Below are 24420 nucleotides of genomic sequence, written 5' to 3'. Positions count from 1 at the left end.
TCTTGATCATCAGAATCTTAGTGCCTTAGCATTCTAGAAATAGAGGATTCTAGAACCTAAAAATCCTATAATCTTAGAATTCTTGAGTCTTAGAATCCTAAACCCTAACACAAACTATTCTAGATCCTTAAAATAAGAAAACCAAAAATATAGAATTACAAAACCTGGTGAAACTATAAACTTTGAATTCTAGAGCCATAGAATCCTAAGTTTAAGATTCTTATAACCTTAGAATTCTGAAATCTTAGAATCCTAGATACTTTGCAATGGAAGAAATAAAGCCATCCAGACTATTCTTCTATTCATCCTGCTCTCTCCCATCTCCATATCTTTACCCACAAAGTCTTCCAAGTTTGGAATACATTCAGCCTTCCATTTCTGTCCATTTAAAGAAAACCTTTCCCTTCCTTTGAGGCCTCACTTAGGTGCCAGCTACTCCATGAAAACTGTCCCAATCCCCAGTCCAAGTTAAAAGTAGTCTCCCCCTCCAAAAATAAGAACATAGTTTCCTCTATTTCTTTTATTTTTTCAAATTAGCATCACTTTTACCATCTACTTTTCCCCTACTATATATTACTTTGTATCATATATTTAATTTTTGTACATAATATATCCTCATCCTTAAATTTCTTCTCAGATTAAACTGTAAGCTTCTTGAGTGTAGGAATTGTATTAAATATTTTTTCCTCAAGACATAATGTAACATCTTAAAACAGTCAATGCTTAATAAATGTCTGTTGAATGTTGAAAGATTTAAGAACTTGAGATGATCAACTATGATTCCAGAACACCAGTGTCCATCTTCTGACAGAGACATAATGGACTGATTTACAAAATAAAACACTTTTTTTTTGGACGTAACCAATGAAAAAATTTGTTTTACCTAATCATATTTATTTATTAGAAGGGTTTTTCTCCTCACCGCCACCATAGGGGGGAAAGGAGGGAAGAAGAAAAGTAAATGCTTAATAATTTAAAAAATATATACTGAATATTGTAGAAATGAAATTAATTGAATCTGACCTGACCTTCTTCCCAATGCAGGAATCTCCTCCATAATGTCTCTGCCCATGTTTCTAGAGAGGGCAGCTCACTATTTCTCAAATAAGTTTGCTTAATTTATTTATTATGGAGAAGGCCAGCTCTAATTGTTCGTTTTTCTGTGTATATTCCTGAAGAGAGACAATATGTTAAAGACATGTTCCATGTCTTCTTGAACAGGGAGAGCTGGAACTCAGAAGACCAGTTAGCTAGATATTTAAACTAGAAAGTTAGGATTTGGTCCCATTAGTAAGAAAGTTATATGAACTTCAGGACATGCTTCTGTATGTTGCTTTATTCAGGATACAGGCTGAATTTTTTTTAAATAGAAAATAAAGTAGAGGGGAAATCTCCCACAAGAAAGATGTCTTTGGGAGCATGGCTGTCTAGATGAAATTCGCAAGAACTCAGAGACAGAAATGGAAACCAGGGCCAACCAGTCCAGACAAAATATGGGCAAGAATCTTTTATAACATCCCTGAGAAGTGGGATTCCCCCATTCAATCTTTTCTTAAGGTCTGGCTAGGGGGTCCCAAGCCATTCCAAGGTATCCATACTGGGATCAGGTTTGTCCTGACATTTATCCTAAATTGAGGTCTTTGTAGCTTCTATCCAATGTCTTGATTCTGCCCTCTGAGAGCAAACAGAATGAGACTAAAAATTATAGCCAATTAATGAACAAGCATTTGTTAAGTACCTACTATATGCCTGGCACTATACTAAAGTCTGGGGATGAAAAGCAAAGCTAAAGAGGGACCCAGTCCTCAAGGAGCTCACAATCTAATGGGCAGACACAATATGCAATCAACTACATACAAACAAGATGAAAGCAGCCTAAATTGATGTTAGCTTTAGAACAAGGGCTAAGAAGACTAAGAAGATCTGGGAAAAGTTTCTTGCAGAAGCAAGGATTTTAGTTGAATCTTGAAGGAACCCAGCAAACCAGAAAGTAGAGATGAGTAAGGAAAAAATTGTGGACATGAAGACAGCCATTGGAAACACTTGAAGTTGGGAGATGGGACATCATATTCAAGGAACAGCAAGAAGGTCAGTGTGACTGGATGACAAAATAAATACAAGATCATTTCAGTGGAGGAGGCACTGGAATACCAGAAAAAAAAGCCTTCTGGGCTTTTAAGGAAAGTAATAATTGTAAGAGGCAGTAATTGAATGGAATTGAATTGATCAACGATGATTGACATATGACTCACAAGTATGTTTTGATTAATTAGAATATGATGTCTATTTCCTAGACAGGTTTAGGTTAGAGTTTAGGCTCCTAAGGGGGCAGTGGTCAGTATTTTTCATTCCTGATTTTGATACAGACAGATGCCAAAGTCCCTCCTGTACTGAGTATGAATGAAATATCTGCAAGACAGTCTGCAAGCAGTCTAAAATTAGCAAACAGTCTGTTATATTGACATTTGTCTTAGGGAACTGGTGCTTAGGTGAAAAGCAAATTTATAGCTTTGGGGGCCAAATTATTGTAATTATTTTTGCACATGGGTTTTTGGGAGAAGAGGGCCTCCTGTGACCCCACAGTGTCCTGATGATTTGATCTTCCATTGCAAGGTCCAAGAGATGCCTTGGTTTAGGAGTTGCATTATAATATATTTGCCCAGAACCCAATTCTTAACAAGAAGGACCAAGTGAAATGGGACTGGTGGCTGAATACAGAACCTACAGCTACTTAATTTTTAATAAGAAATTTAATTTTACTCTTAGGAGAGGGTCATCCAATCCTTCTAGCTGGTTTACATCTATTAGGAGAAAACTGGCCAAAGTCAAGGACCTGAGGGAATAGGTTAGGGACTCCAGGACCAGGAATTTTCTCTTTTAAAAAAATTTTAAAAGCTTTTTATTTACAAAACATATTCATTTTTTCAACATTGGCCCCTACAAAAAAAATAAATACAAAACAAAAAAAATTTTCCCCTCCTTCTCCCCACTCCCTCCCCTAGCTGACAGGTAGTCCAATACATGTTAAATATGTTAAAATACAAGTTAAATCCAATATATGTACACATATTTCTATAGTTATCTTTCTACACAAGAAAAAAATCAGATCAAGAAAGAAGAAAAAGAAAAACTGAAAAAGAAAAGAAAATATAAGCAAATAACAATAGAGAGAGTGAAAATGCTATGTTGTGAGGACCAGGAATCTTCAAAAAGACCATGAGATAATTCTCCCTTTTTCCCCTCTGCTCCCCAGCCTCAGTTATCTCATCTGCAAAATGGGCACAAAGAGGATTGTGCAAGCAAGACTGATTCTGACACAGAAAAGCCAGGAAAATATTCTCTTAATTTTGTGGTACATTGAAAACAGTAGCTTGGAAGAAAGGGTTGAGACCTTCTGCTCTAACCTGGAGGACTCCATGAGGTCTTTTGTGATCTTAACCCCATCCCCCTCAGATGCTAGGGCTGGGTCTTCCATTATCTCCAATTTATTTTCTATGTAAGTTTTATTTCCTTGGACATATACATATTTTTCCCTATAGTCATTTTCTGTGTTCATGTTGTATACTTCTTACACTGCCAGTAAAATATAAATTCTTAGAGAACAGAGACCAGTAGCGGTCATTGTTGTTTGTATCCCCAATGTCTATAAAGGTGTCTTGTATGGGATTTTAGATTGAATACAGAAAAGAACCTCAGAAACCAGTTTATCAAAACTTCTTATTTCATATAAGGGGAAATTAAGGTCTGTGAAAATAAAGTGATTTGCTTTAGGACTCATAGGAAATGAGCATCATAGAAAAGCAGGACTGAATAAGTGTTTATGAAGTGAAAAGGACAAGGGTGGACTTGGAGAGGGGAGGGAGAGAATCTTTGACTCTCCCTGAGCCAAATCCCAGAGTCAGTTTTTAGGTTTGTATTTCAAGAAAAAAGGTAAAAAACTTTGGCAGAAAAAAAAAACAGGTGGAGGGAAAGGAGGGAGAAAAAATTGGAACACAAGATTTTGCAAGAGTGAATGTTGAAAACTATCTTTGCATATATTTTGAAAATAAAAGGCTGTTATTTTAAAAAAGAAAGAATAAAGGATGAATACAATAAAAAAGGACTTGAATTCAAATCTTACCTCAGATTCCTTCTAGCTGGGTGACTCTGGACATGTTATTTAATCCTGTTTTATTCAGTTTCCTCTTCTGGAAAATGAGTCAGAAAAGGAAATTACAAACCACTCCAGTATCTTTGTCAAGAAAACCCCAAACAGGGTCATAAAGAGTTAAGACATGATTGAAAAAAAACTGAAAAATAACAATAAGGGGCAGCTAGCTGCTGCAGTAGAGAGAGCACGAGCCTTGAAGTTAGAAGGACCTGAGTTCAAATGTGGTCTCAGACACTTAATACGTCCTAGCTGTGTGACCCTGGGCAAGTCACTTAACCCTAATTGCCTAAGGAAAAAGAAAAAGAAAGAAAGAAAGATAATGACAATGACAATGACAAAGCATTAAAAATGCTTTAAAAGTATGATCTCATTTGATCCTCTCAACAACCTTGGGAGATAACTATTGTTGTTATCCCCAATTTACAATTGAGGAAACTGAGGAAGACAGGGTCACACAAGTAGAAAATATCAAAGGCAGGATTTGAATTCAACTCTTCCTGATTTGATCTTCATAATAACTCTGAAAATAAGTACTATTGCCATCCCCAATTTACATTTGAAGAAACTGAGGCAATTAGGAATTAAGTGACTTGCCTAGGGTCATAAAGCTATTTAAGGGTCTGAGCCAGGATTTGAACTCAGATCTTCCAGACTCCAGACCCAGTGCTCTCTTCACTGCACCCCCTTCGTAGCCAGATTTGGAGAAGAGAAAGATGAGAGTACCAGCTATAATGAAGTTATATAACTCCAGAATCTCCAAGCTGAACAAACAATACCATGTATATATAATATATCATCTATATCTGTATCTAGAAGTGTATCTGTATATCATCTATATCTGTATATATCTATAGATGATATCTATAAGTGCAGCTGTACTTGTTAAAAAAAAACTCCCATAAGATTTCATTATTTGATAAAAACTGCTGGGATAACTGGAAATTAGTATGGCAGAAATTAGGCAAGGACCCACACTTAACACCACATACCAAGATAAGATCAAAATGGGTCCATGACCTAGGCATAAAGAACGAGATTATAAATAAATTAGAGGAACATAGGATAGTTTATCTCTCAGACTTGTGGAGGAGAAAGAAATTTGTGACCAAAGATGAACTAGAGACCATTACCGATCACAAAATAGAAAATTTTGATTATATCAAATTAAAAAGCCTTTGTACAAACAGAACGAATGCAAACAAGATTAGTAGGGAAGTAACAAACTGGGAAAACATCTTTACAATTAAAGGTTCTGATAAAGGCCTCATTTCCAAAATATATAGAGAACTGACTCAAATTTATAAAAAATCAAGCCATTCTCCAATTGATAAATGGTCAAAGGATATGAACAGACAATTTTCAGATGAAGAAATTGAAACTATTACCACTCACATGAAAGAGTGTTCCAAATCACTATTGATCAGAGAAATGCAAATTAAGACAACTCTGAGATATCACTACACACCTGTCAGATTGGCTAAGATGACAGGAAATAATAATGATGAATGTTGGAGGGGATGCGGGAAAACAGGGACACTGATGCATTGTTGGTGGAGTTGTGAACGAATCCAGCCATTCTGGAGAGCAATCTGGAATTATGCCCAAAAAGTTATCAAACTGTGCATACCCTTTGATCCATCAGTGTTTCTATTGGGCTTATACCCCAAAGAGATACTAAAAAAGGGAAGGGGACCTGTATGTGCCAAAATGTTTGTAGCAGCCCTGTTTGTAGTGGCTAGAAACTGGAAAATGAATGGATGCCCATCAATTGGAGAATGGCTGGGTAAATTGTGGTATATGAATGTTATGGAATATTATTGCTCTGTAAGGAATGACCAGCAGGATGAATACAGAGAGGCTTGGAGAGACCTACATGGACTGATGCTAAGTGAGATGAGCAGAACCAGGAGATCATTATACACTTCGACAATGATATTGTATGAGGATGTATTCTGATGGAAGTGGATTTCTCTGACAAAGAGACTTAACTGAGTTTCATTGGAGAAATGATGGACAGAAACAGCTACACCCAAAGAAGGAATACTGGGAAATGAATGTGAACTATTTGCATTTTTGATTTTCTTCCCGAGTTATTACCTTCTGAATCCAATTCTCCCTGTGCAACAAGAGAACTGTTCGGTTCTGCAAATATGTATTGTATCTAGGATATACTGCAACATGTTTAGCATATATAGGACTGCTTGCCATCCTGGGGGGGGGGGGGAGGAGGGAGGGAGGGGAAAAAACGAAACATAAGTGATTGCAAGGGATAATGTCGTGTAGAAATTATCCTGGCATGGATTCTGTCAATGTGAAGTTATTATTAAATAAAATAAAATTTATAAAAAAAAAAAAACTCCCATACATAGAGTTTCCAACAAGAAGTCATTCATCCAACCAAGCTTAAGGATCACAAGGGATCAATCACTCACCACCTCCTGAAGCAGTCCATTCCATGTTAAAAAAAAAAATTCTTGCTAGGAACTCTTCCTTAAATTAAGCCAAAATCTGCCTTTCTAAAATATCTCCATTGAAAATAATAACCGACATATTTATTTTTAACCCAGACTTGTGTATCCTGAGGGACTCCTTAACATGGAAATTTCTTCCACCCATGTTCATCAATGACTTAACGATAATTCAGAGTCATACAGAGAGCTGCCCACCCCAAAGAGAATTGAAGGCTCCTTTGTACTGAATTTCAGAGTTTGAGGGAATAGTTCAACATATTCCTCAAAATAATTGCCTCCAGATGAGGGGAAATTGAAGACTAATGCTTTGTTGGTGGAGTTGTGAACTGATCCAACCATTCTGGAGAGCAATTTGGAACTATGCCCAAAGGGCTTTCAAACTGTGCATAACCTTTGCTCTAGCAGTGTCTCTACTAGGTCTGTATCCAAAAAAAAAAAGTCATAAAAAGTGAGAAAAGACTCACATGTGCAAAAATGTTTGCAGCAGCCCTTTTTGTAGTGGCAAGGAATTGGAAACTGAGTGGATGCCCATCAGTCGGGGAACGACTGAATAAGTTATGGTATATGAATGTTATGAATATTATTGCTTTATAAGAAACAATAAGCAGGATGATTTCAGAAAGGCCTGGGGAGACTTAGAAGAACTGATGTTAAGTAAAGTATCTAGAACCAGGAGAACATTGTACACAGCAACAACAAGATTATGCAATGATCAATCTGATAGACGCGGCTCTTTTCAACAATGAGGTGATTCAGGTTAATTCTGATAGACTTGTGATGGAGAGAGCCATCTGCATTCAGAAAGAGCATTGTGGGGACTGAATATGGATCACAATATAATATTTTCACCTTTTTGTTGTTCTTTTGATTTTTTCTCTTTTTTTTTCCTTTTTGATGTGACTTTTTATGCAGCCTGATAATTGAGGAAATGTGTTGCAAAGAATTGTACATGTTTAACATATATTGAATTACTTACTGTCTAAGGGAGAGAATGGGACAGAGGGAAGGAGAAAATGTGGAATACAAGGTTATACAAGGATAAATATTGAGCACTATCTTTGCATGTGTTTTGAAAATAAAAAGCTATTGTTAACAATTTTTAAAGAAAAAAATAATGGCCTCCACAAAATCCTCAAGTGGTCCTTCATCCCCTACTCAATGACCTCCAACAGGAGAAAACTAACACCCTCCCAAGAAAGCATCATTTAATTTTTATCTAGTTCTTAGGGAAGATTTTCCCCAACCAACCACCTTAACAAGAACCAGTCTAATCTCTCTCCAAGAGAGACTTTTAAAAAGATATCTATCCCATCCCTCCTATTTTTTTTCATTCCCAAATCACCAGGAAACAGATCTTCTTAAGCATCATCTCAATGTCATTCAATATTCTGGTAGCCTTCCTCTGGATGTAAGATTGATTTTTTGAACCAAAGCAGAAGATTTTACATTTATCCCTTTTAAATTTTATACATGTATATATCAGAGCTTGGCAAGTCAGTTTCTTCTACAAAAATAGCTTTGGGATATTCTAATTTCTCTTTATGTTCTATTTTCCCCTTAATGTTTCCATTTTCTATCTATAATGCCCTTTTCTCAGAGAATGATTTTTTTATGAAATCCCAAACATCCCCATTTGATTACCCAAGCATATAACGATCCTCTGGTTTGAAAGGCACAAGAGAAATATAAACTGCTCTCAGCACAATTAAACATATAATATGAGCAAAGCTGGCTCCATTCTGCAATTACCTTAATCTGTCAACAAACACATATTGGGAGGAATAAGTCATTCTGCTACGGAAATTGGATTATAGAATGGTTTCAACATACATTCTTCATTCTTTCAAATACTGAGCAATTTTCTCCTTCAATCAACAAGCACTTATTGAATGCCTACTGTGTGCTTTATGAGACTATAAGAACAAAAGTGAAACCTTCCTTGACTTCAAGGAACTTCCATTTTATTAAATGAAACAACCTGTACCTATATGAATAGATAGAGAAGAAATGAAAAATAGATGCAAGGTAATATTGGGAGGAATATAAATTAAGGCAGCTAGATGTCAAAATAATGTGCCTGGAATCAGGAAAGCGTGAGTTCAAATCTTGCTTCAGAAAGTTCATAGCCATGCAATCTTGGAAAAATAATTTATGTGTTGTTTGCCTCAATTTTACCAACTATAAAATGGGAATAATAATAGCACCTATCTTCCTGGATTGTTGTGAGGATTAAATGAGATAAAATTTGTAAGGCACTTTATAAACCATGAAGTGCTATATGAATGCTAGTTATCATTATTGTGAGGAAAAACTTTGTATAGGAGGTGGTCCTTGAACTGTATCTAGAAAGATGGGAAATCTATGAGGCAGAGGTGAGGAGAGAATACATTTCACGCAAAAGTGCGGAAATAGGCAATAGGCAGCAGTAGGGAAGTAGTGTGAGCTAAGCTTAAATGTGGCTCGGTTCAGTAGGTTCTATGTTTGGGGTTTTTTCTCCTCAAAAAATCTCAGAATAGGCAGTCTGCAACATAAAATTCAATTAAAACTACTTTAATAATTGAAATTTTAAAATACATTATACATGAGTGAAAACTATAAAACATAATTTTCCTTTTTGCAGTCAGTGAGCCAGAATTGAAAGAAGTGACCCACAGGCCATTTGAGCTCAGGAAAATATTTCTGACAACCTTCTCCTTCAAATCCTTCATTGCTCCCTAAGCCTTTTATAATTTAAATAATATTCCAAGCAGACTAAGCTAAGAAGCAGAGGGCAGATCAGCTGTGGCCACAATAACCACAATTATTCCCAGAGATTAACCCAAGTTCCCACTAACCCGAAGAACCAAGAGAAGGCCGTTTTGGCTGTCATGTGCTGTGAAAGGATTTTATGTGTGATGAAGCTGGAAATGTATGTTATCACAATGCATAGAAAATGCACATATTTTTAAAAACAAGAACAGAGGAGAGTGTATTTGATTTTGTACAGAATTGAGAGCCATTGTGGTATATTAAAAAGAGGAAGGACACGGTCAGATCTGTAAGAAAATTCTTTTGTGCAAAGTCTACTTGTATCCTTCACCTGCATGGAGATTGGAATAGGGAGAAATTTGATGGAGGCCATTGGAATACTCAATTGAGTATTCCAAATTGATACAAATTGAGGCAGGATTTGAATTCAGGAAGAGAAGTCTTCCTGACCCCAGGTCAAGCACTTTCTGCACTGTGATGCTCCCTAGCTGCCCTAACCTTCTAATTTTACAGCTAGGGAAACTGAGGCCCAGAGAAGTTAAAGTATTTCAAGATTAAAGGACCCTAAAATCTAGAACTAGAAAGGACCTTAGACATAATCTAGTTCAACCTATTCATTTTATTCATTTGAAACTGAAATCTAGGAATATTAAGTGACTACTTCTGGTTGAGTTAGTCCATCAACTTCATGGTTGTTCTGGAGAAATTCAATGAAGTCACAGGTACTAAAATGATATTGGATATAAAGTCAGAAGCTCTCAGTTCAGATCTCAGCTCTAGCCCAGATGATCTTGGCCAAATTGCTTTATTTTTCTCACTTATTTTCCCCATCTGTACAATGAGGATGGACTGAAGTCTTGTCCAGTTCAAAAGTTAGGATCTTGTGATGGAAAAGTCTAATATTAGCAAAGTGGCTCTGAGTAAGCCCTTTCATTTTTCTGAGCCTCAGTTTCTTCCTCTATAAGATGAAGAGGTTGGACTAAAGTTCCTTTTCAGCTCCTGTTAACATACAGTAAAGCTCAGTGAGGGTGATGATGATGGCGATGATGATGATAACTAACATTTATATAGCACTTACTTTGTGCCCTACAGGCATTGTGCTAAAAACTGTACAATTATTATCTCATTTGATCCTCTAAGATCACCGGTCTGACTATCTCCATTGTGGTCTCTCATTCATCCAACTACCCCAGAATTTTCATCACCAACATCTCAAATTCAAGCTGTCATTTGCCATCGCGGACTCTGTAGGCACCTATCCAAAAAGCAATTAACTTCCATTGGCAAAGCAATGACATCTGATGGCCCTCCATGTGAAATTCTAAGTCTGATTGGCAGTACCACAACATACCACCAAGCCCTGGCCCCTAAGGCATTTAATGTCATCATTATCTGCAAGGAACTTTTCAGCTTTACCAAGGCAGTAATGAAGACTGGGACTGAATTCCATTCCAAATCACCCTGGAGGCTTATAAAAAAATTTAAGAGACCCTGAAGACTCTGGACCCCTGTTTTTCTCCCTACGGGTTTAAAAATTTCCTTTCCTTTTCAATTAATTTCACAGCATATTTGAGGATACCAGTACAAGTCTCTGGAAACCTTTGCAACTTCTCTAAGCAGAAAGAAACAACAATATGGTGAAGAGAGTCAGAGAATAGGGATTTCAGCCACAGTTCTGCAACTTGGTACTATGTGACCTTGGATAATACTAGTATTTAATATTTATATAGCATCTTAAGGTTTGCAAAGTGCTTTTCAAACATTATCACATTTAATCCCCAAAACAACTTACCTTTGAGGTGGGTACTATTATTTTTTTTAAGTTTATTTATTTTTACAACCCATTACTTTATGAATCATATTGGGAGAGCAAAATCAGAGCACAAGGGAAAAACCCTGGGAGAGATTTTTAAAAAAATAGAAAAAAGAAGTGAACATAGCATGTGTTGATTTACATTCAGTCTCCTTAGATCTTTTTCTCAGTGCAGATGGCACTTTCTGTCCAAAGTCTATTGGGATTGCTTCGGATCACTGAACTGCTGAGAAGAACCAAGCCTGTCATAGATCACAGATTCTTGTTGTTATTTGTGTACAGTGTATTCCTGGTTCTGCTTGTTTTGTTCAGCATCAGTTCATGTAAATCTTTCCAGGCTTTTCTATAAGAAGCTTATCCATCATTTTTATAGAACAATAATATTCCACTACCTTCATGTATCACAGCTTGTTCAGCCATTCCCCAATCGGTGGGCATCCACTCCTTTTCCAATTCTTTGCTAGGTAGGTGCTATTATTATCCTCATTTTACAGATAGGAAAAATGAGGCAAAAAGAAGTTAAATAATTTGCTCAGGATCACACAGCATCTGAGCCTAAATTTGAATCCAAAGGTCTACTTGACTCCTGGCCCAGTCTTCTACTCACTGTTTCACCTAGCAACCTACATAGATTTTCTAACCTTCTAACCCAAGCCTCCATTTTTCCATATATAAAATGAGAATTGGATTGACTATATCCAAATTCTCTTCCTGGTCATAAAATCAGATCCTCTTCCTGAAAGTTAATCAGATTATACCTCCACACACAACTAATTCCCTGAATTCTATTCTGATCTCTTCTCTGTGTTCAGACCTTGTTTTTTCTCATGGTTTCTTGAAGCTAAATCCCCATTCTCTCAGTCCTACTAAAACAATAAAAGCAATCTAGGGCTGGATGCCCCCTTGCTTTCCGCCCCCCCCTCAATTCTCCACCTGAATCCAGAAGGTTTTTTCCTAGGAGGTATGGCATTTCCCCAGGTTTTTGAAAATAATTTTAATATTGGCAACATTCACTCTTAAGAGAACTGGAGAAATCCAGAACCTCAGAATTTTAATGGTTTCAAATACATGGAGATCAAGATGAAAGTACTAGAAGAGACAGAATCATGGGATTTTGAGCTATAAAGAACTTCAGAGATCATCTGGTCCAACATATTCATTTCACAGAGGAGAAAACCGAAGTTGGGAATAGAGGGAAGTGACTTACTCATAACTGGGAAGCAAAAGATCTGGACTCCAAATCCAGTTCCACTCTACCACACTGGTGCCTTAGAGGCCACATAGTAGCTGATCAAAATAATCCCCTGTACAACAAATGGTCAACCAGTCTGCACTTGGATTCTCCAGTGAGGGTGGATACACTTCTGCCCAAGGCAACCCATTCTTCTCTTGAATAATATTTCACTCTTTCCAAAGCACTCCTTATGAGGGAGGCAGGGATTATTATATCCATTCTATAGAAGAATCTGAGTCACTAAGAGCCAAACAAAGCATGGTACAGAACAGACCAGTGTACAGTCCAAGGAGCAAGGATGATCTCTAAAACCTCTTTCCACTCTACAAATATCTACCATATCCCGTTCTAAAACCTCTCAGTTCCAGGCTAAACATTTCCAGTTCCTTCAATGCATAGTTAGAAGAACAAATAGCAGTTTTCTGCCAAAGCTTTTTTATTCTGCAGCAAGGGAAACTGAGAACATGAACTCAAGGACACTCTTTAGCTTATCTCTTGCTAATTGGCAATGGCTAATTGATTATAGGGCAGGAGAGGCAAAGAGTCACTTCATGCTTTAGGGCAATGGCTTCTCACTCCCTTCACAATATTCCTGTAGGTCTGCAGCAGACCTACAGATTCATCAGCTGTTGGGAGAGGTCAGGTTGTAAAGTACATGGGCATGTGATTGGGAATTGGTCAGAAGGTCATTATTAAAGGAGACATGGTGATGCTGATAAGGAGTTAGAAAGGATGTTTAATCGGACTTGTTTATCTGATTCAACACTAGTGAAATAAATGAGGAGGGCTTGGAAATGCTTATCATTCAATGGACACCTACCTTAGTAATTAAGTAAAGACACAAAAGGTACACATCTCTTTTGGAAATATTTTTCCCCATTCCCATCTCACTGAGCAAAAGGGAGACAGAAAGAAATACAGAGACTGCATTGGCTTGAATAAAATGTCTGTTGTCCTTGGAGCTTAAAATGAAGCTCTCGCCATAATGAAATGTCACTCTTCTAGAAGACTTAATTAGAAAATCTTCCAAGGAACAAAACTCCAAATGGTTCAGGCCAGATAATCTAACCAGAAATCAGGGAAGAGGGTAGCTATGAAGAAGAAGACCTGGAATACTTGGTGACCCTAATGAGCACTTCTGAAGAGGAGGAGGAAAAAGGAAAAGGAAGGAAGGAAGGAAGGAATGAACAAACAAACGAATAAAGGAACAAAGGAAGGAAAGAAGGAACAAAGGAAGGAACGAAGGAAGATACAGGAAAAGGAATATGAGAATGGAGAAGGTTAAGGAAGGAAAAAGAAGAAAAGGGGAAGGAGGGAAAGAAAAGTGAAGAGAGGAAAAGGAAGAAAATACAAGAAATAAAGGCATCTCTTTCTAATTAGCATTTTGCTATGAAGGTTCAGAATACACATTTGATTAAGATTTCAAAGACAGATATTTCATAAATAAAATAAGAAGAAATTGTGTGACAATCACTGACATTCAACCACTGTTTAATAGCATATATATTGTCCGTGGTTGGCATTTAGTTAGCATACATTATAAGAGGAACAGAACAATTGCCACTCTCTCACTGTTTAATATACAAGGAGTTCATTGCAGAGAAGGATCCTTTTAGACTCAACTTCCTGTTAATCTTAGCTCAGACACATATGCACATTCCTCAGATTCTGCAAGTAAAAGAAAGACTATGATATAGAGGAAAAAACATTGTACATGGAATCAGGAAGACCTGAATTCAAATTCAGATCCTTAGTAGCTATATGATCCTAGGTAACTCATTTATCCTTTCAGTGCCTCAGTTTTTCTCATCTGGAAAATAGGAACATAATATATGTATTTCCTACTTCATAAGGTTATCATAAAGACAGTACTTTGTAAATCTTAAAGTTCTATAGAGATATATGATTCGTATGTAATTATAATCACTGAGCCCCAGAAAAGAGGTAAGAAAATGCACCTTTGAAGAGACATGGGAGACTATGGGTTCACACATTATATATACTGTATCACTCAGGGAAATTTTGCTGACTTGATTTGTTTTTCCTTCTGTTTCAAGGGATAGCTCATTGGGAAGGGTAGGGGAAGGCAGGGCATATTTGGAGACAAAAGTGATGGAAAAAAAATTTTAAACAATGTGTAAATTATACAGTTAACAAAGCATTTACTATGTGACAGCCTTGTGAAGGAGGTAATGCTTATTATTATCCCCAGTGGATGGATGAGAAAACTGAGGCTGAGGAAGGGGATCCAACATTCACCAAGTCACACAGCTAGAACATGTTTAAGCCAGACCTCCAACCCAGATTTTCACCTTCCAAAGTCAATTCCATTTTTCCTACCCCATGCCACCTCCCCAGGATCTGACACTTGATAACACTATCCTTCCTGATACAGTGCATTTCAAGGGAATTAATGATTGGCCAGGAGCTGTTCTGTAATGCTGCTATACTATATTCTTGGAAGAGATTGCAGAGAAGGTTGATGTTTTATGGCCATGCGGTACAACTGCTGTTAGAATTATTATCAAGAGGGTTGTTGCAGCCCGATAAAGGCCAGTAAATTAGAATGATTTGAGATGCCGATGTACCCACTAAACCATCCTTCCATTTGGGTAGCAGACACCTTGACTAGTCTCTAATGGCTCTACCCCCATAGGCTCTGCAGTACTTCCCACTCTCCACCCACCACTTTCTTAGCGTCCTGATTTTAAAGGTGACCTGGGAGAAAGAAATGAGTGAGAAGGCCACTTCTTTGTATCATCTGGTGGCAGAGTACTTGTTATCTGGAAAAAGTCAGGCAGGAGGAAAGCATTATCTCTGAAACTAGAACTCCATAAAAATCTATTCTGACACTGTATATATAATAATAGAAGCATAGCAGTAAGAAATGGAAGAAACCTCTGCACCTAGATTATTAGAACTGGAAAGAAACTTAGAACGTCAGAGTTAGAAGGACATAGAATATAAGAACTGGAAGGGATCTTAAAACTGGAAAGGATGTTAGTGCACAGAATATTAAAACTAGAAAGGGCATTAGGACATAGAATTTTGTTAAAGCTAGGAAAGATGTTAGGACATAGAACATTAAAGCTGGAATGGATGTTAGGACATAGAACAATAAAGCTGGAAATGACATTAGGACAGAGAACATTAAAGTTCTGAAAGCTGCCTAACATAACTGTCTAAGCTGGAAGGGACCTTTGAATATATTCTGTCAATGCTGGGTAGGGCCTTATAGGATCTCAAATCTAGAGTAAGAATTAACCTCAGGTGCCAGCTAGTACAATTACTCATTTTACAGGTAAAGAAAGTAAGATACAGAGATGAAGTTTTTATTCTATGTGGAAGTTGATCCTAAGTCCTCTGGCTCCCATGCCAGTATTCTTTCTACTACACCACACTGCCCTCCAATTCTGAGAATCTTAAGCTCTTATGAAACTTCTCCCTACATTTACCAGATTGACGTTGAAAGCAGAAACTAATCTTTCTTCCATCTTTCCTTCTTTCTCTCCCTCCCTCTCTTTTCTCTTTCCACTGCACAATGTTAATAAATTGCTTTATTTTCTTAAATGACTTAAAATCATTAACTCATTTAGTCCCTACAATAAGCCTGTGAGGTCTATAGAGCATATGGTACTCAGTCAGTTGGTGAGTCGATCGTAAGTATTTTAAATCCCTACTATATGCTAAGAGCACACTAAGCATAGTAGGGATACAAAGAAAGGCAAAAGACAGTTCCTTCCCTCAAGGAGTTCATAATCTAATGGGGGAGACAACGCACAAACAAATCTATACAAACAAGATATAAACAGGATAAATTTTTTAAATGGACGAAACTATGAACAGAGTGAAAGCTCTAGAACTGAGGAAGATTCTATTTGTAAAGATGAAGAAAATGGAGATTCAGAAAAGGGAAGTGATCTATCCAAGGTCCTGAAGTTAGCAAGTGTCAGGACTGGGATTCCAAACAAGGTCCTTCGACTTTAAACTTAGAGTTCTTTCACAGCGTGCTGCCTCACATTTAGAATCATAAAAACATGGGAATAAAAGCTGGAAGGGACCTCTAAGATCAACAAGTCCTTCATTTGGCAGGAGGTAATGGGTCAAAAAAGGGAAAACACTGTTAAAAGAATATAGCTCTACAGCCTGCAGAGACTTCAATGACCAGGTAGTCCAATACTACCACCTCCACACATACTTTATAGATGGGGAAACTGAGGCCCTGGAAAACTGATTTGTCCAAGGACATAAACAAAATAAAGGTCAGAGGGGATATTCAAACTCAAGTTTTCTGAAGCAAGAACCAGAGCTGCTTCTACTACCCTCAGGCCTAATGGGAGCTCAGATTATCCATGTGAGCATTTGAAAAAAGCAAGAAAACAGGGATAAGAATTCCTCCTCAACAGTATTTAAAAGCTGCACCACCTCCCTGCCATTGTCCATTCACTCCATGCAGTCACAGCTGTTAAGAGGTGGCAACAACTAATAGAACCATTTCTTTGCTGTATTTACCTTACTGACGCCTTCATCTCATAGAAACATTACCGAGACCAGCAGCACTTGCCAAAGCATTGAGAATGCTAAATTAAGGTGCATCGTTCCATCTTTTAAAAATCATTATAGAATTGTAATTTGCAGACTATTGTAGGGCATATTAAAATATGCCGATCTATTTCATTTTTGCTTTGTTTCATTTTTTAAACTTTTTAAAGACTATTTTGTTTACATGTGTTAGACCAACATTTAAAAAATATTTAACTCTAACTAAATATAGTAGTGTTAACAAATATATTCCCTAGTGTCTTGTAGAGTCTCAATCTGTCCTTCCATCTGTCTTTCACTGCCTGAAATATTGATATGCTGAGATATTGCTACTCTCTATTTTCCCATCGATCCTTTTACAATTTATTTCCTTTCCTTAAAGAGGTTCTATGATATAGTGACTAGAGCTCCAGATATGGAATCAAGAGGAGCCAGTTTTAAATCATTCTTCAGACACCTTCAGCAATCAATTAACAAGCATTTATTAAATACCTACTATGTTCACAGATGGCAGATAATAATTTAAATAATTTTTCACCATGTTTCCCAAGAAGGAATTTACTAAAGAATATTAAAGAGATAATTATGCTAAGCACTAGACATGCAAAACAGTATTTGCTCTTGAGGAGTTTGCTTTCCATCCAAAATACATGAATATACAAAGGTATATACAAGACATATGCAGAGTAAATGAAGATAAGCAGAAAGGGGAGGGCTCTAACAGCTAAGAATACAGGAAAGACATCATGTAAAAGGCAATGTTTACTCTGAGTCTTGAAGAAAAACAAGAATTCTAAGAGGCAGAAACAAGAAGAAAGAGCATCTTTTTCAAGCATGGATAGAGATTGCAGCCCATGCTAAGGCATGGAGATGAGAGAGAGAGAGAGTTTTGTGTGAGGGTTGGCTAGTAAACCAACACAACTGAATATGGAGAAGATGAAAATGTAAGCAAACTGGATAGGGAAGGACAAAATCAGTTGTAAAGATCTTTAAGCACCAGAGCAATTTATATGGGATCCTAGAGCTAATGGGGAATCACTGGAGGTTATTGAGAAGAGTCAGATCTATACTTTTAGAAAATCACTTATGTAACTGTGGAAAGACTTGAAACAAAGAAGATCAATTAAGAAGCTATTGCAAGAGTGCAGGAAAGATGTGATGAGTTACTTCAAAACTCACTTCAAATGCCATCTTCCATAAGTAGCCCTTCCAAGTCCTCCTTAATCTCAGTGCCTTACCTCTGAGGATATCTCTAGCTTTGCTATTTAGTTGTTTTCAGTTGACTCTTCATGATCTCTTTTGAGATTTTCTTGGCAAATATATTGAAGCAGTTTACCATTTCTTTCTCCAACTCATTTTACAGATGAGGAAACTGAGGCAAACAGGTTAAAGGTCAGTTTTGAATTCAGATCTTTCTGACTCCTGACGGGACACTCTATCCACTGCACCATCTGGCTGCCCCTAGTTCATCCTATATATATTTTTACATACCCAGTTATTTATATATTGTCTCTGTCATTAAACTATGAGTTTCTTGGGAGCAGGGATTGGTTTTTAACTTCCTTGTTTCCCAGCCCTTATCACAGACCTGGCTGATATTAAGTGCTTAATAAATTTCTGTTGACCAACGAGGCTAATGTCTTGTGGGTGAAGAGAAAGTGTTTCATATGATAGTTGTAAATACACATATGTGTGTACACACACACATACATATATAAAGATACACATATATATGTATATACACACACATAAATACACACACAAAACTAAGACAAGGTATTTTGAGGATGGAAAATATTGCATTAGGGCAAATCACCTGATCTTTCAGAATAGCAGTTTCTATATCTGCAAAATATCTGTAGATATTTTTGCAGAACTGTTATAAGTTTCTAGTGGGATAATGTATGTAAAATGATCCCCCTTCTTTAAAGAGCTATGTAAAATTAGCTTTTATTATTCTTTGTCCAGGGGCCAGATCTCTTGGGTGAGTAAAGCACTTCCAACAAAGTTGGGGCATTAACTCCTCCCAAATCCAATGAAAGGCACTATAGTTCAGTGGACTATAGCTCCAGCGAAATCAGAAGAGCTAATTTGGAATCCTCTCTATCTGTAGGCCCTTGAATAAATCATCCTCTAAGGCTTCAATTTTATTATCTGTGAAATGAGAGGGTCATACTAAATATCTTCCAAGTTTTTTTCCAGTTCTAAAACTGATCGATTCCTGATGAAGTAAAAGGAAGAAGGTATTTCTTAGGAAGATAGCTGGAAGTTCAAATACCCAGTTTACCCTGGGAGAATAACTTATTCTGCTCTCATAATTAGTACTATTTGAAGTTCCAGTCAGGAAATCCTGGATTCAAATCCTACCCAATATTAGCTGTGACTCTGAGAAAGTCATTTATGTTGTCTGGGCCTCCATTTCCTTATTTGTAAAATGAGAGTAGTAATACTCTTAGTCCTTTACAGGTTGCTATGGTGCTCCAATAAGATAATATCTACAAAGTGCTTTAACAGACTTTCAAGCACTTTGTAAGTGTTAGTTGCTATTATTATTCCCAAGACATTTTCCTCACAAAAACTCAGCAAAGTAAGTAGTGAAAATATTGTTACTCCCATTTTGCAGATAAGGAAAATGAGGCTGAGACAAGTAGAATAAGTCTCTCATCATCTCACAGTAAGTATCAGAAGTGGGACAGATTTAAGACCAAATTATTCCCTCTAACTGAAATGCATGTACTTCACTCCCTGATCTCCTAAGCAAGCCTTAGCTCCTTCTTGAAATCTCCTCCAGGTGAATATTGTTCTTTCTCTTTTGATGACATAGATTGGTACTCTTACACACTCAGCATTAGTATTCTATTCATCTCTGAACAAATACAATTCAGCCTTTTCTTTTATAGAAGAGGAAACTGAGGCTCACCAAGGTTAAGGAATTGGCTAATAAGTCATCCAGTTAGTCAGTGTCAGAGCCCAGTCTTAAGACAGCTAGCCCCACTATCCCCCCAGTGTTTGTTGAATAAATGTTTTCCTTGCAATGTAAGCTATTACCCAGTTCGCTCAGCAGCTGTGACTAATATTGATCGAATTGCCGCTATGTCCCAGAAACCCTCAACAACGTACACGGCAGACACAGCCTGCCCTCTGTAATATGGCATCCAAAGCCATCTGAGTCCATGGAGTCCGGTATTGTGTTCAGATGTTTGCTTTGATTAACTTTTACTAAACTCTCAGCACTAGCCTGGAACTCAGGTAGAATTTAATCATCTCCACTCTTCCTAAGACTTCACCCTCCTCCCACCAAAAACACACAAGCAGAGAGATGTTAGACTTAGAATCCTGGAGTTTGGAAGGGACTTCGGGGAATATCAAATAAGATACCTCACCAAGAAATGTCTTCTGAACCATATCCAACAAGTAAAATCAACAGGCATTTATTAAGCACCTACTATGTGCCAGACACTGTGCTTAACTGTGGGTGATTATAACAAAGCATCATTCAGTGTTCTGCTTTAAGACCTCCGGGAAGACATAACCTATTCCCTCTTTAAAGACCTCATCTCACCCCTGGACAGCTCTGATTGTCGGGAAATTCTTCCTGACATCCGAGCCAAACTGGCTTCTCTGCAATTTCTCCCCTTTGCTTGCCCTCTAAGGCCAAGTAAACAAACTTGTCAAGTACCTGGAGATGTCTAGAATATCTCCACCTGCTCCCTCCAATCTCTTAAGGCTTCTTTTCTCTAAGCTAAAATCTTTAGTTCCTTTAATCAAGCAAGCAAGCATTTATTAAGGGCCTACTGTGTTCCAAACACTATGCTAGGTGCTGAAGAAACAAAATGAGACAGTGCCTGTCCTCAAGGAGCTTCCATAAAGGCATTAACTCAAGGTCCATCCCCATCAAGTCATCTTACTTATTCTGTAATTTACCAATGTCTTTCATGACACATGATACCCAGCACTGAATCCAAAAACCCAGATAGGAATTGACCTTTTGATAGAAAAGGAAAGGGAAGAAATTTTTTAAGGGTTGATTTTTTTTTTTTTTGGGGGGGGGGAAGGGGAGTGTCATTGCTGTTTTTATAACCAAAACAAGTCTTGTGGCAAGAACTAAAAATGGAAGAAAAATCCACCCCAGTCTTCCCCACTAAGGATCATCCTAGAACTCAAAGAAATTTCAGAAGCCATCCAGTCCATTTCAATCTTTTCACAAGGATGAGGAAACTGGATCCCAGAGAAGTAAAGTAACATATCTAAGGCCACATCAGATTTGAACCTTGCCTTGAAGGAGCTCTTTATTCACAAATATGGTATTTCCTTCATAGTGATGGATATTATTCTACCAAACTACATATGTTGTGAAACACATTATCAAACTGGCTTCAATAAAGATATTTTCTAAAATTATATGTAGAAATAAACTTTTGAGGGGCAGATGGCAAAGTTGGGTGAAGGAGTCAACTTGAAAAACAGTTGTATTCTTTTAAACATGAAGTGTGGCTTTTACTGTGAATCCTTTCAAACACTTGACCAAAGTCGACAGGCCCTCCTCTTTCCCTCCTCATCATCACCCTTATGTATAAGCTGCTTCCCCAAGGTAAGAAGTTGCCCTAACTCATGCAAATATAACCATGCCAGCAAATCCCTAGAATCACTAATTAAAGAACCAAAAAGAAGGATTTTTTTACCCCAAATTTGAATCATTCCAATCTTGAATTGTTTCAAGAAAAACAATGAAACTAAATGAGGGAGGGAAGGGCTAGGAAGGAAGAAGCAGAAAGAGAGATGAATACAGATATATGGGAAGGGACAGATAAATGGTTACAGGGAGGGAGAGGTAGTGGAGGAGGGGAGGAGGAGAGAGAGATGGAGAAAATAGAAAAGGAAAGAAGGAAGAAAGGAAAGAAAGAAGGAGGAAGGAAGGGAGGGAGGGAGGAAAAAAGGGAGGGAGGGAAGGAAAGGAAGAGAAGGAATGGAGGGAAGGAAGAAAAGGAAGGAGAGAGAGAAGGAGAAAAGTAAATGAGTATAGATACATTGAGACAAAAACAGACATATACAAAGGAATAGAAGTAGAGACAGAAAGAGAGACAAAGAAATAGACAGAGGCATAGGTTGAAACAGATGGAAAGGGAGAAGAGTGGAAAAGAAGGAGAGAGAGAAAAAGAAAGAGAGAAGAAAGAGACAGAGAGAAGAGAGGAAAGGAGAAAATCAGAAACAGAAATAGTAACAGAGAAAAACAAGGAGGTAAGAGAAAAATCACATAAAAAATGAAAAGATTTATATTTTACACACACACACACACACACACACACACACACACACACACACACACTTCTATTTGCATTTTCCATTACCAGGTAGCAACAGACCATCCCCACAAAGAGGCAAAAAGAAAGGATGTTGTCCCTCCATCAATCTGAAGTCAAGCAAAAAGCAAGGCTGCCTATTAGAATCTAGTGAGAGCCTTGCTGCAGAACACAGAGGACTGGGCCATTTCCTTCTGTTTGCCTGGGCTGCCATTAACTTATGCCAAAACTCCACTGCTGCCAAATAATGGGACGCATATCAGGAAACCAGGAGAAAGAGAGTCATATGACATTTCTCCTGCTTTCTTGGTGTTTCTTTTCCAAGAGAAATTTGTTCTTGGTATTTGTTTCAGGGCTACTAGAAGGGAAACTCCCAGAGTGCAGGGACTGTGCTTTTTTCATCATTATCCAATACCTTTCTATAGCAGTTTCTTCATCTGTAAAATGGGAGTGATAGCATTCATGGTGTTTATCATACGAGATAATTGTAAAATGCTAAGCACAGTGCATGACCCCTTATTGGTGCTTAGTAAATATTTATTCCCTTCCCAATCTCTCATGATTGTCACAAGGATCAAAAGATCAGTGATGTTTTATGGAACACACTTGGTAAATCTTAAAGCTCTCTGAAGATGTCACTTACAATAACATCAGTTATAACAATAGCTTTTTATATATTGCTTTAAGTTTTGTGAAGCACTTTACATATATTACCTGGTTCTTACAACAACCTTAGGAATTAACCTCATTTTATATATGAGGAAACTGTCTAGTCTAGACTCATATAGCTAGTATCTGTGACTGGATTTGAACTCAGGATTTCTTGACTTCAAGTCTAGGGTTCTGTCCATCAAACTACCAAGCTAACAAATAGAAATTATTATTAGCATGTCATATAATGATAATATAAAAAGTAATATGATTTTGTCAATAGAGCAGATCTTGAAGCCATGAAGACTTGGATTCTAAGTCTGCCTCTGACACATTCTGGCTGTATGACCTTGGACAAGTCACTTAACCCCTCAGTTCTCTAAGAAACTCTCTAAGTTGAAGAGAAGGTGTCAAGCTGTATTGACTGGAAAGAGCTTCTTCACCCAGAAGTTTGCTATGCCAATGAAATCATAAGCCCAGGTCCTCTCCCCATTATTTTTCTTTCTTTCCCCATTATATGTTCTTAGTAGCTCACAGTTGACATCAAGCACTTTAGAGTTTGCATATTCCTCACAATGACTCCAGGAGGAAGATAATACAAGTATATTTTTAAAAGAGAAAATGAAGGTCAGAAAAAGTCAAGGAATTAACCTCTCCCCACCCCCAAAAATGACAGATGGACAGCCATCATTAGCTTAAAGATATCAAGTGTAAGGAAGGTCTCTAGCATATTTATTGGATTTCCTGTAGAAACTTATGGGAGACTTGGACAAGAAAGGGAAAAAATAGGATTTGAATCCATATCTCCTGACTCCAAGTTTGATTCCCTTTCCTTTGCACCATACTGTCTGTATTTAACATATATATATATATATATATATATTCAGATCAATTCAACAAGTCATTATCAATACCTGCACTAGGTACAAGAGTCTCCAAAGAATTAAAAATTAATGTGATGCAATAGATAGCATTCTGGGTTTCGAGTCAGGAAGACCAGAATTTAAATCCTGTTTCACATACTAGCTGTGTAACCCTGGGCCTCAGTTACCTCATTTGTATACTGAGAAGGTTGGATCGCCTCCATCTCTAAATTCGTGATCCTACATTCACAAAGAGGCCAATGGGAAGATGCATGATGCATAGTAAACATGAGCAGACTAAAGAGGAACATCAAAGAAATACAGAAATAAAGGAAATCACCAAGGAATTATGTGGTAGGAAGAGAAGATGGGTTGGTCAAATGGCAAGAGCCAGTGATGACAGATGGACAACCATCATTAGCTTGAAGATATCAAGTGTAAGGAAGGTCTCCAGCATATTTATTGGATCCCCTGTAGAAACTTACGGGAGACTTGGACAAGAATTTCCCAGGATAGGCAAGCGTGAATGGGTCTTGACCTGAATTCCTGGGAAGAATTGTCCAATCAATGAGATCCCAAACATGTTGAAGCATTTGAATATAAATGCTATGTGTAGAAAATGGTTGGCAATGATTTTATCTGTACTAA

At 37.4% G+C, this 24420-nt stretch overlaps 1 protein-coding gene across 2 annotated transcripts in view; it reads right to left on the bottom strand.

The window, feature by feature from the left end:
- Window positions 1-24420, bottom strand: part of RPH3A (rabphilin 3A) — a 347889-nt gene that overhangs the window by 214654 nt on the left and 108815 nt on the right. The window contains exon 1 of one of the 2 annotated variants that reach the window (XM_051972821.1): window positions 4121-4139. The exons of the other annotated variant lie outside the window; for it this stretch is intronic. The gene's annotated coding sequence lies outside the window, so the exon portion shown is untranslated. Of the gene's footprint in view, window positions 1-4120; window positions 4140-24420 lie in introns of those variants that run through there. 2 annotated transcript variants of the gene reach the window in all.

This window comes from Antechinus flavipes, chromosome 1, assembly GCF_016432865.1.
Source record: "Antechinus flavipes isolate AdamAnt ecotype Samford, QLD, Australia chromosome 1, AdamAnt_v2, whole genome shotgun sequence".
NCBI classification, from domain to species: Eukaryota; Metazoa; Chordata; class Mammalia; order Dasyuromorphia; family Dasyuridae; genus Antechinus; species Antechinus flavipes.
Note: the sequence above shows the minus strand (reverse complement) of the source record. Positions and strands in the feature narration are given on the sequence as shown.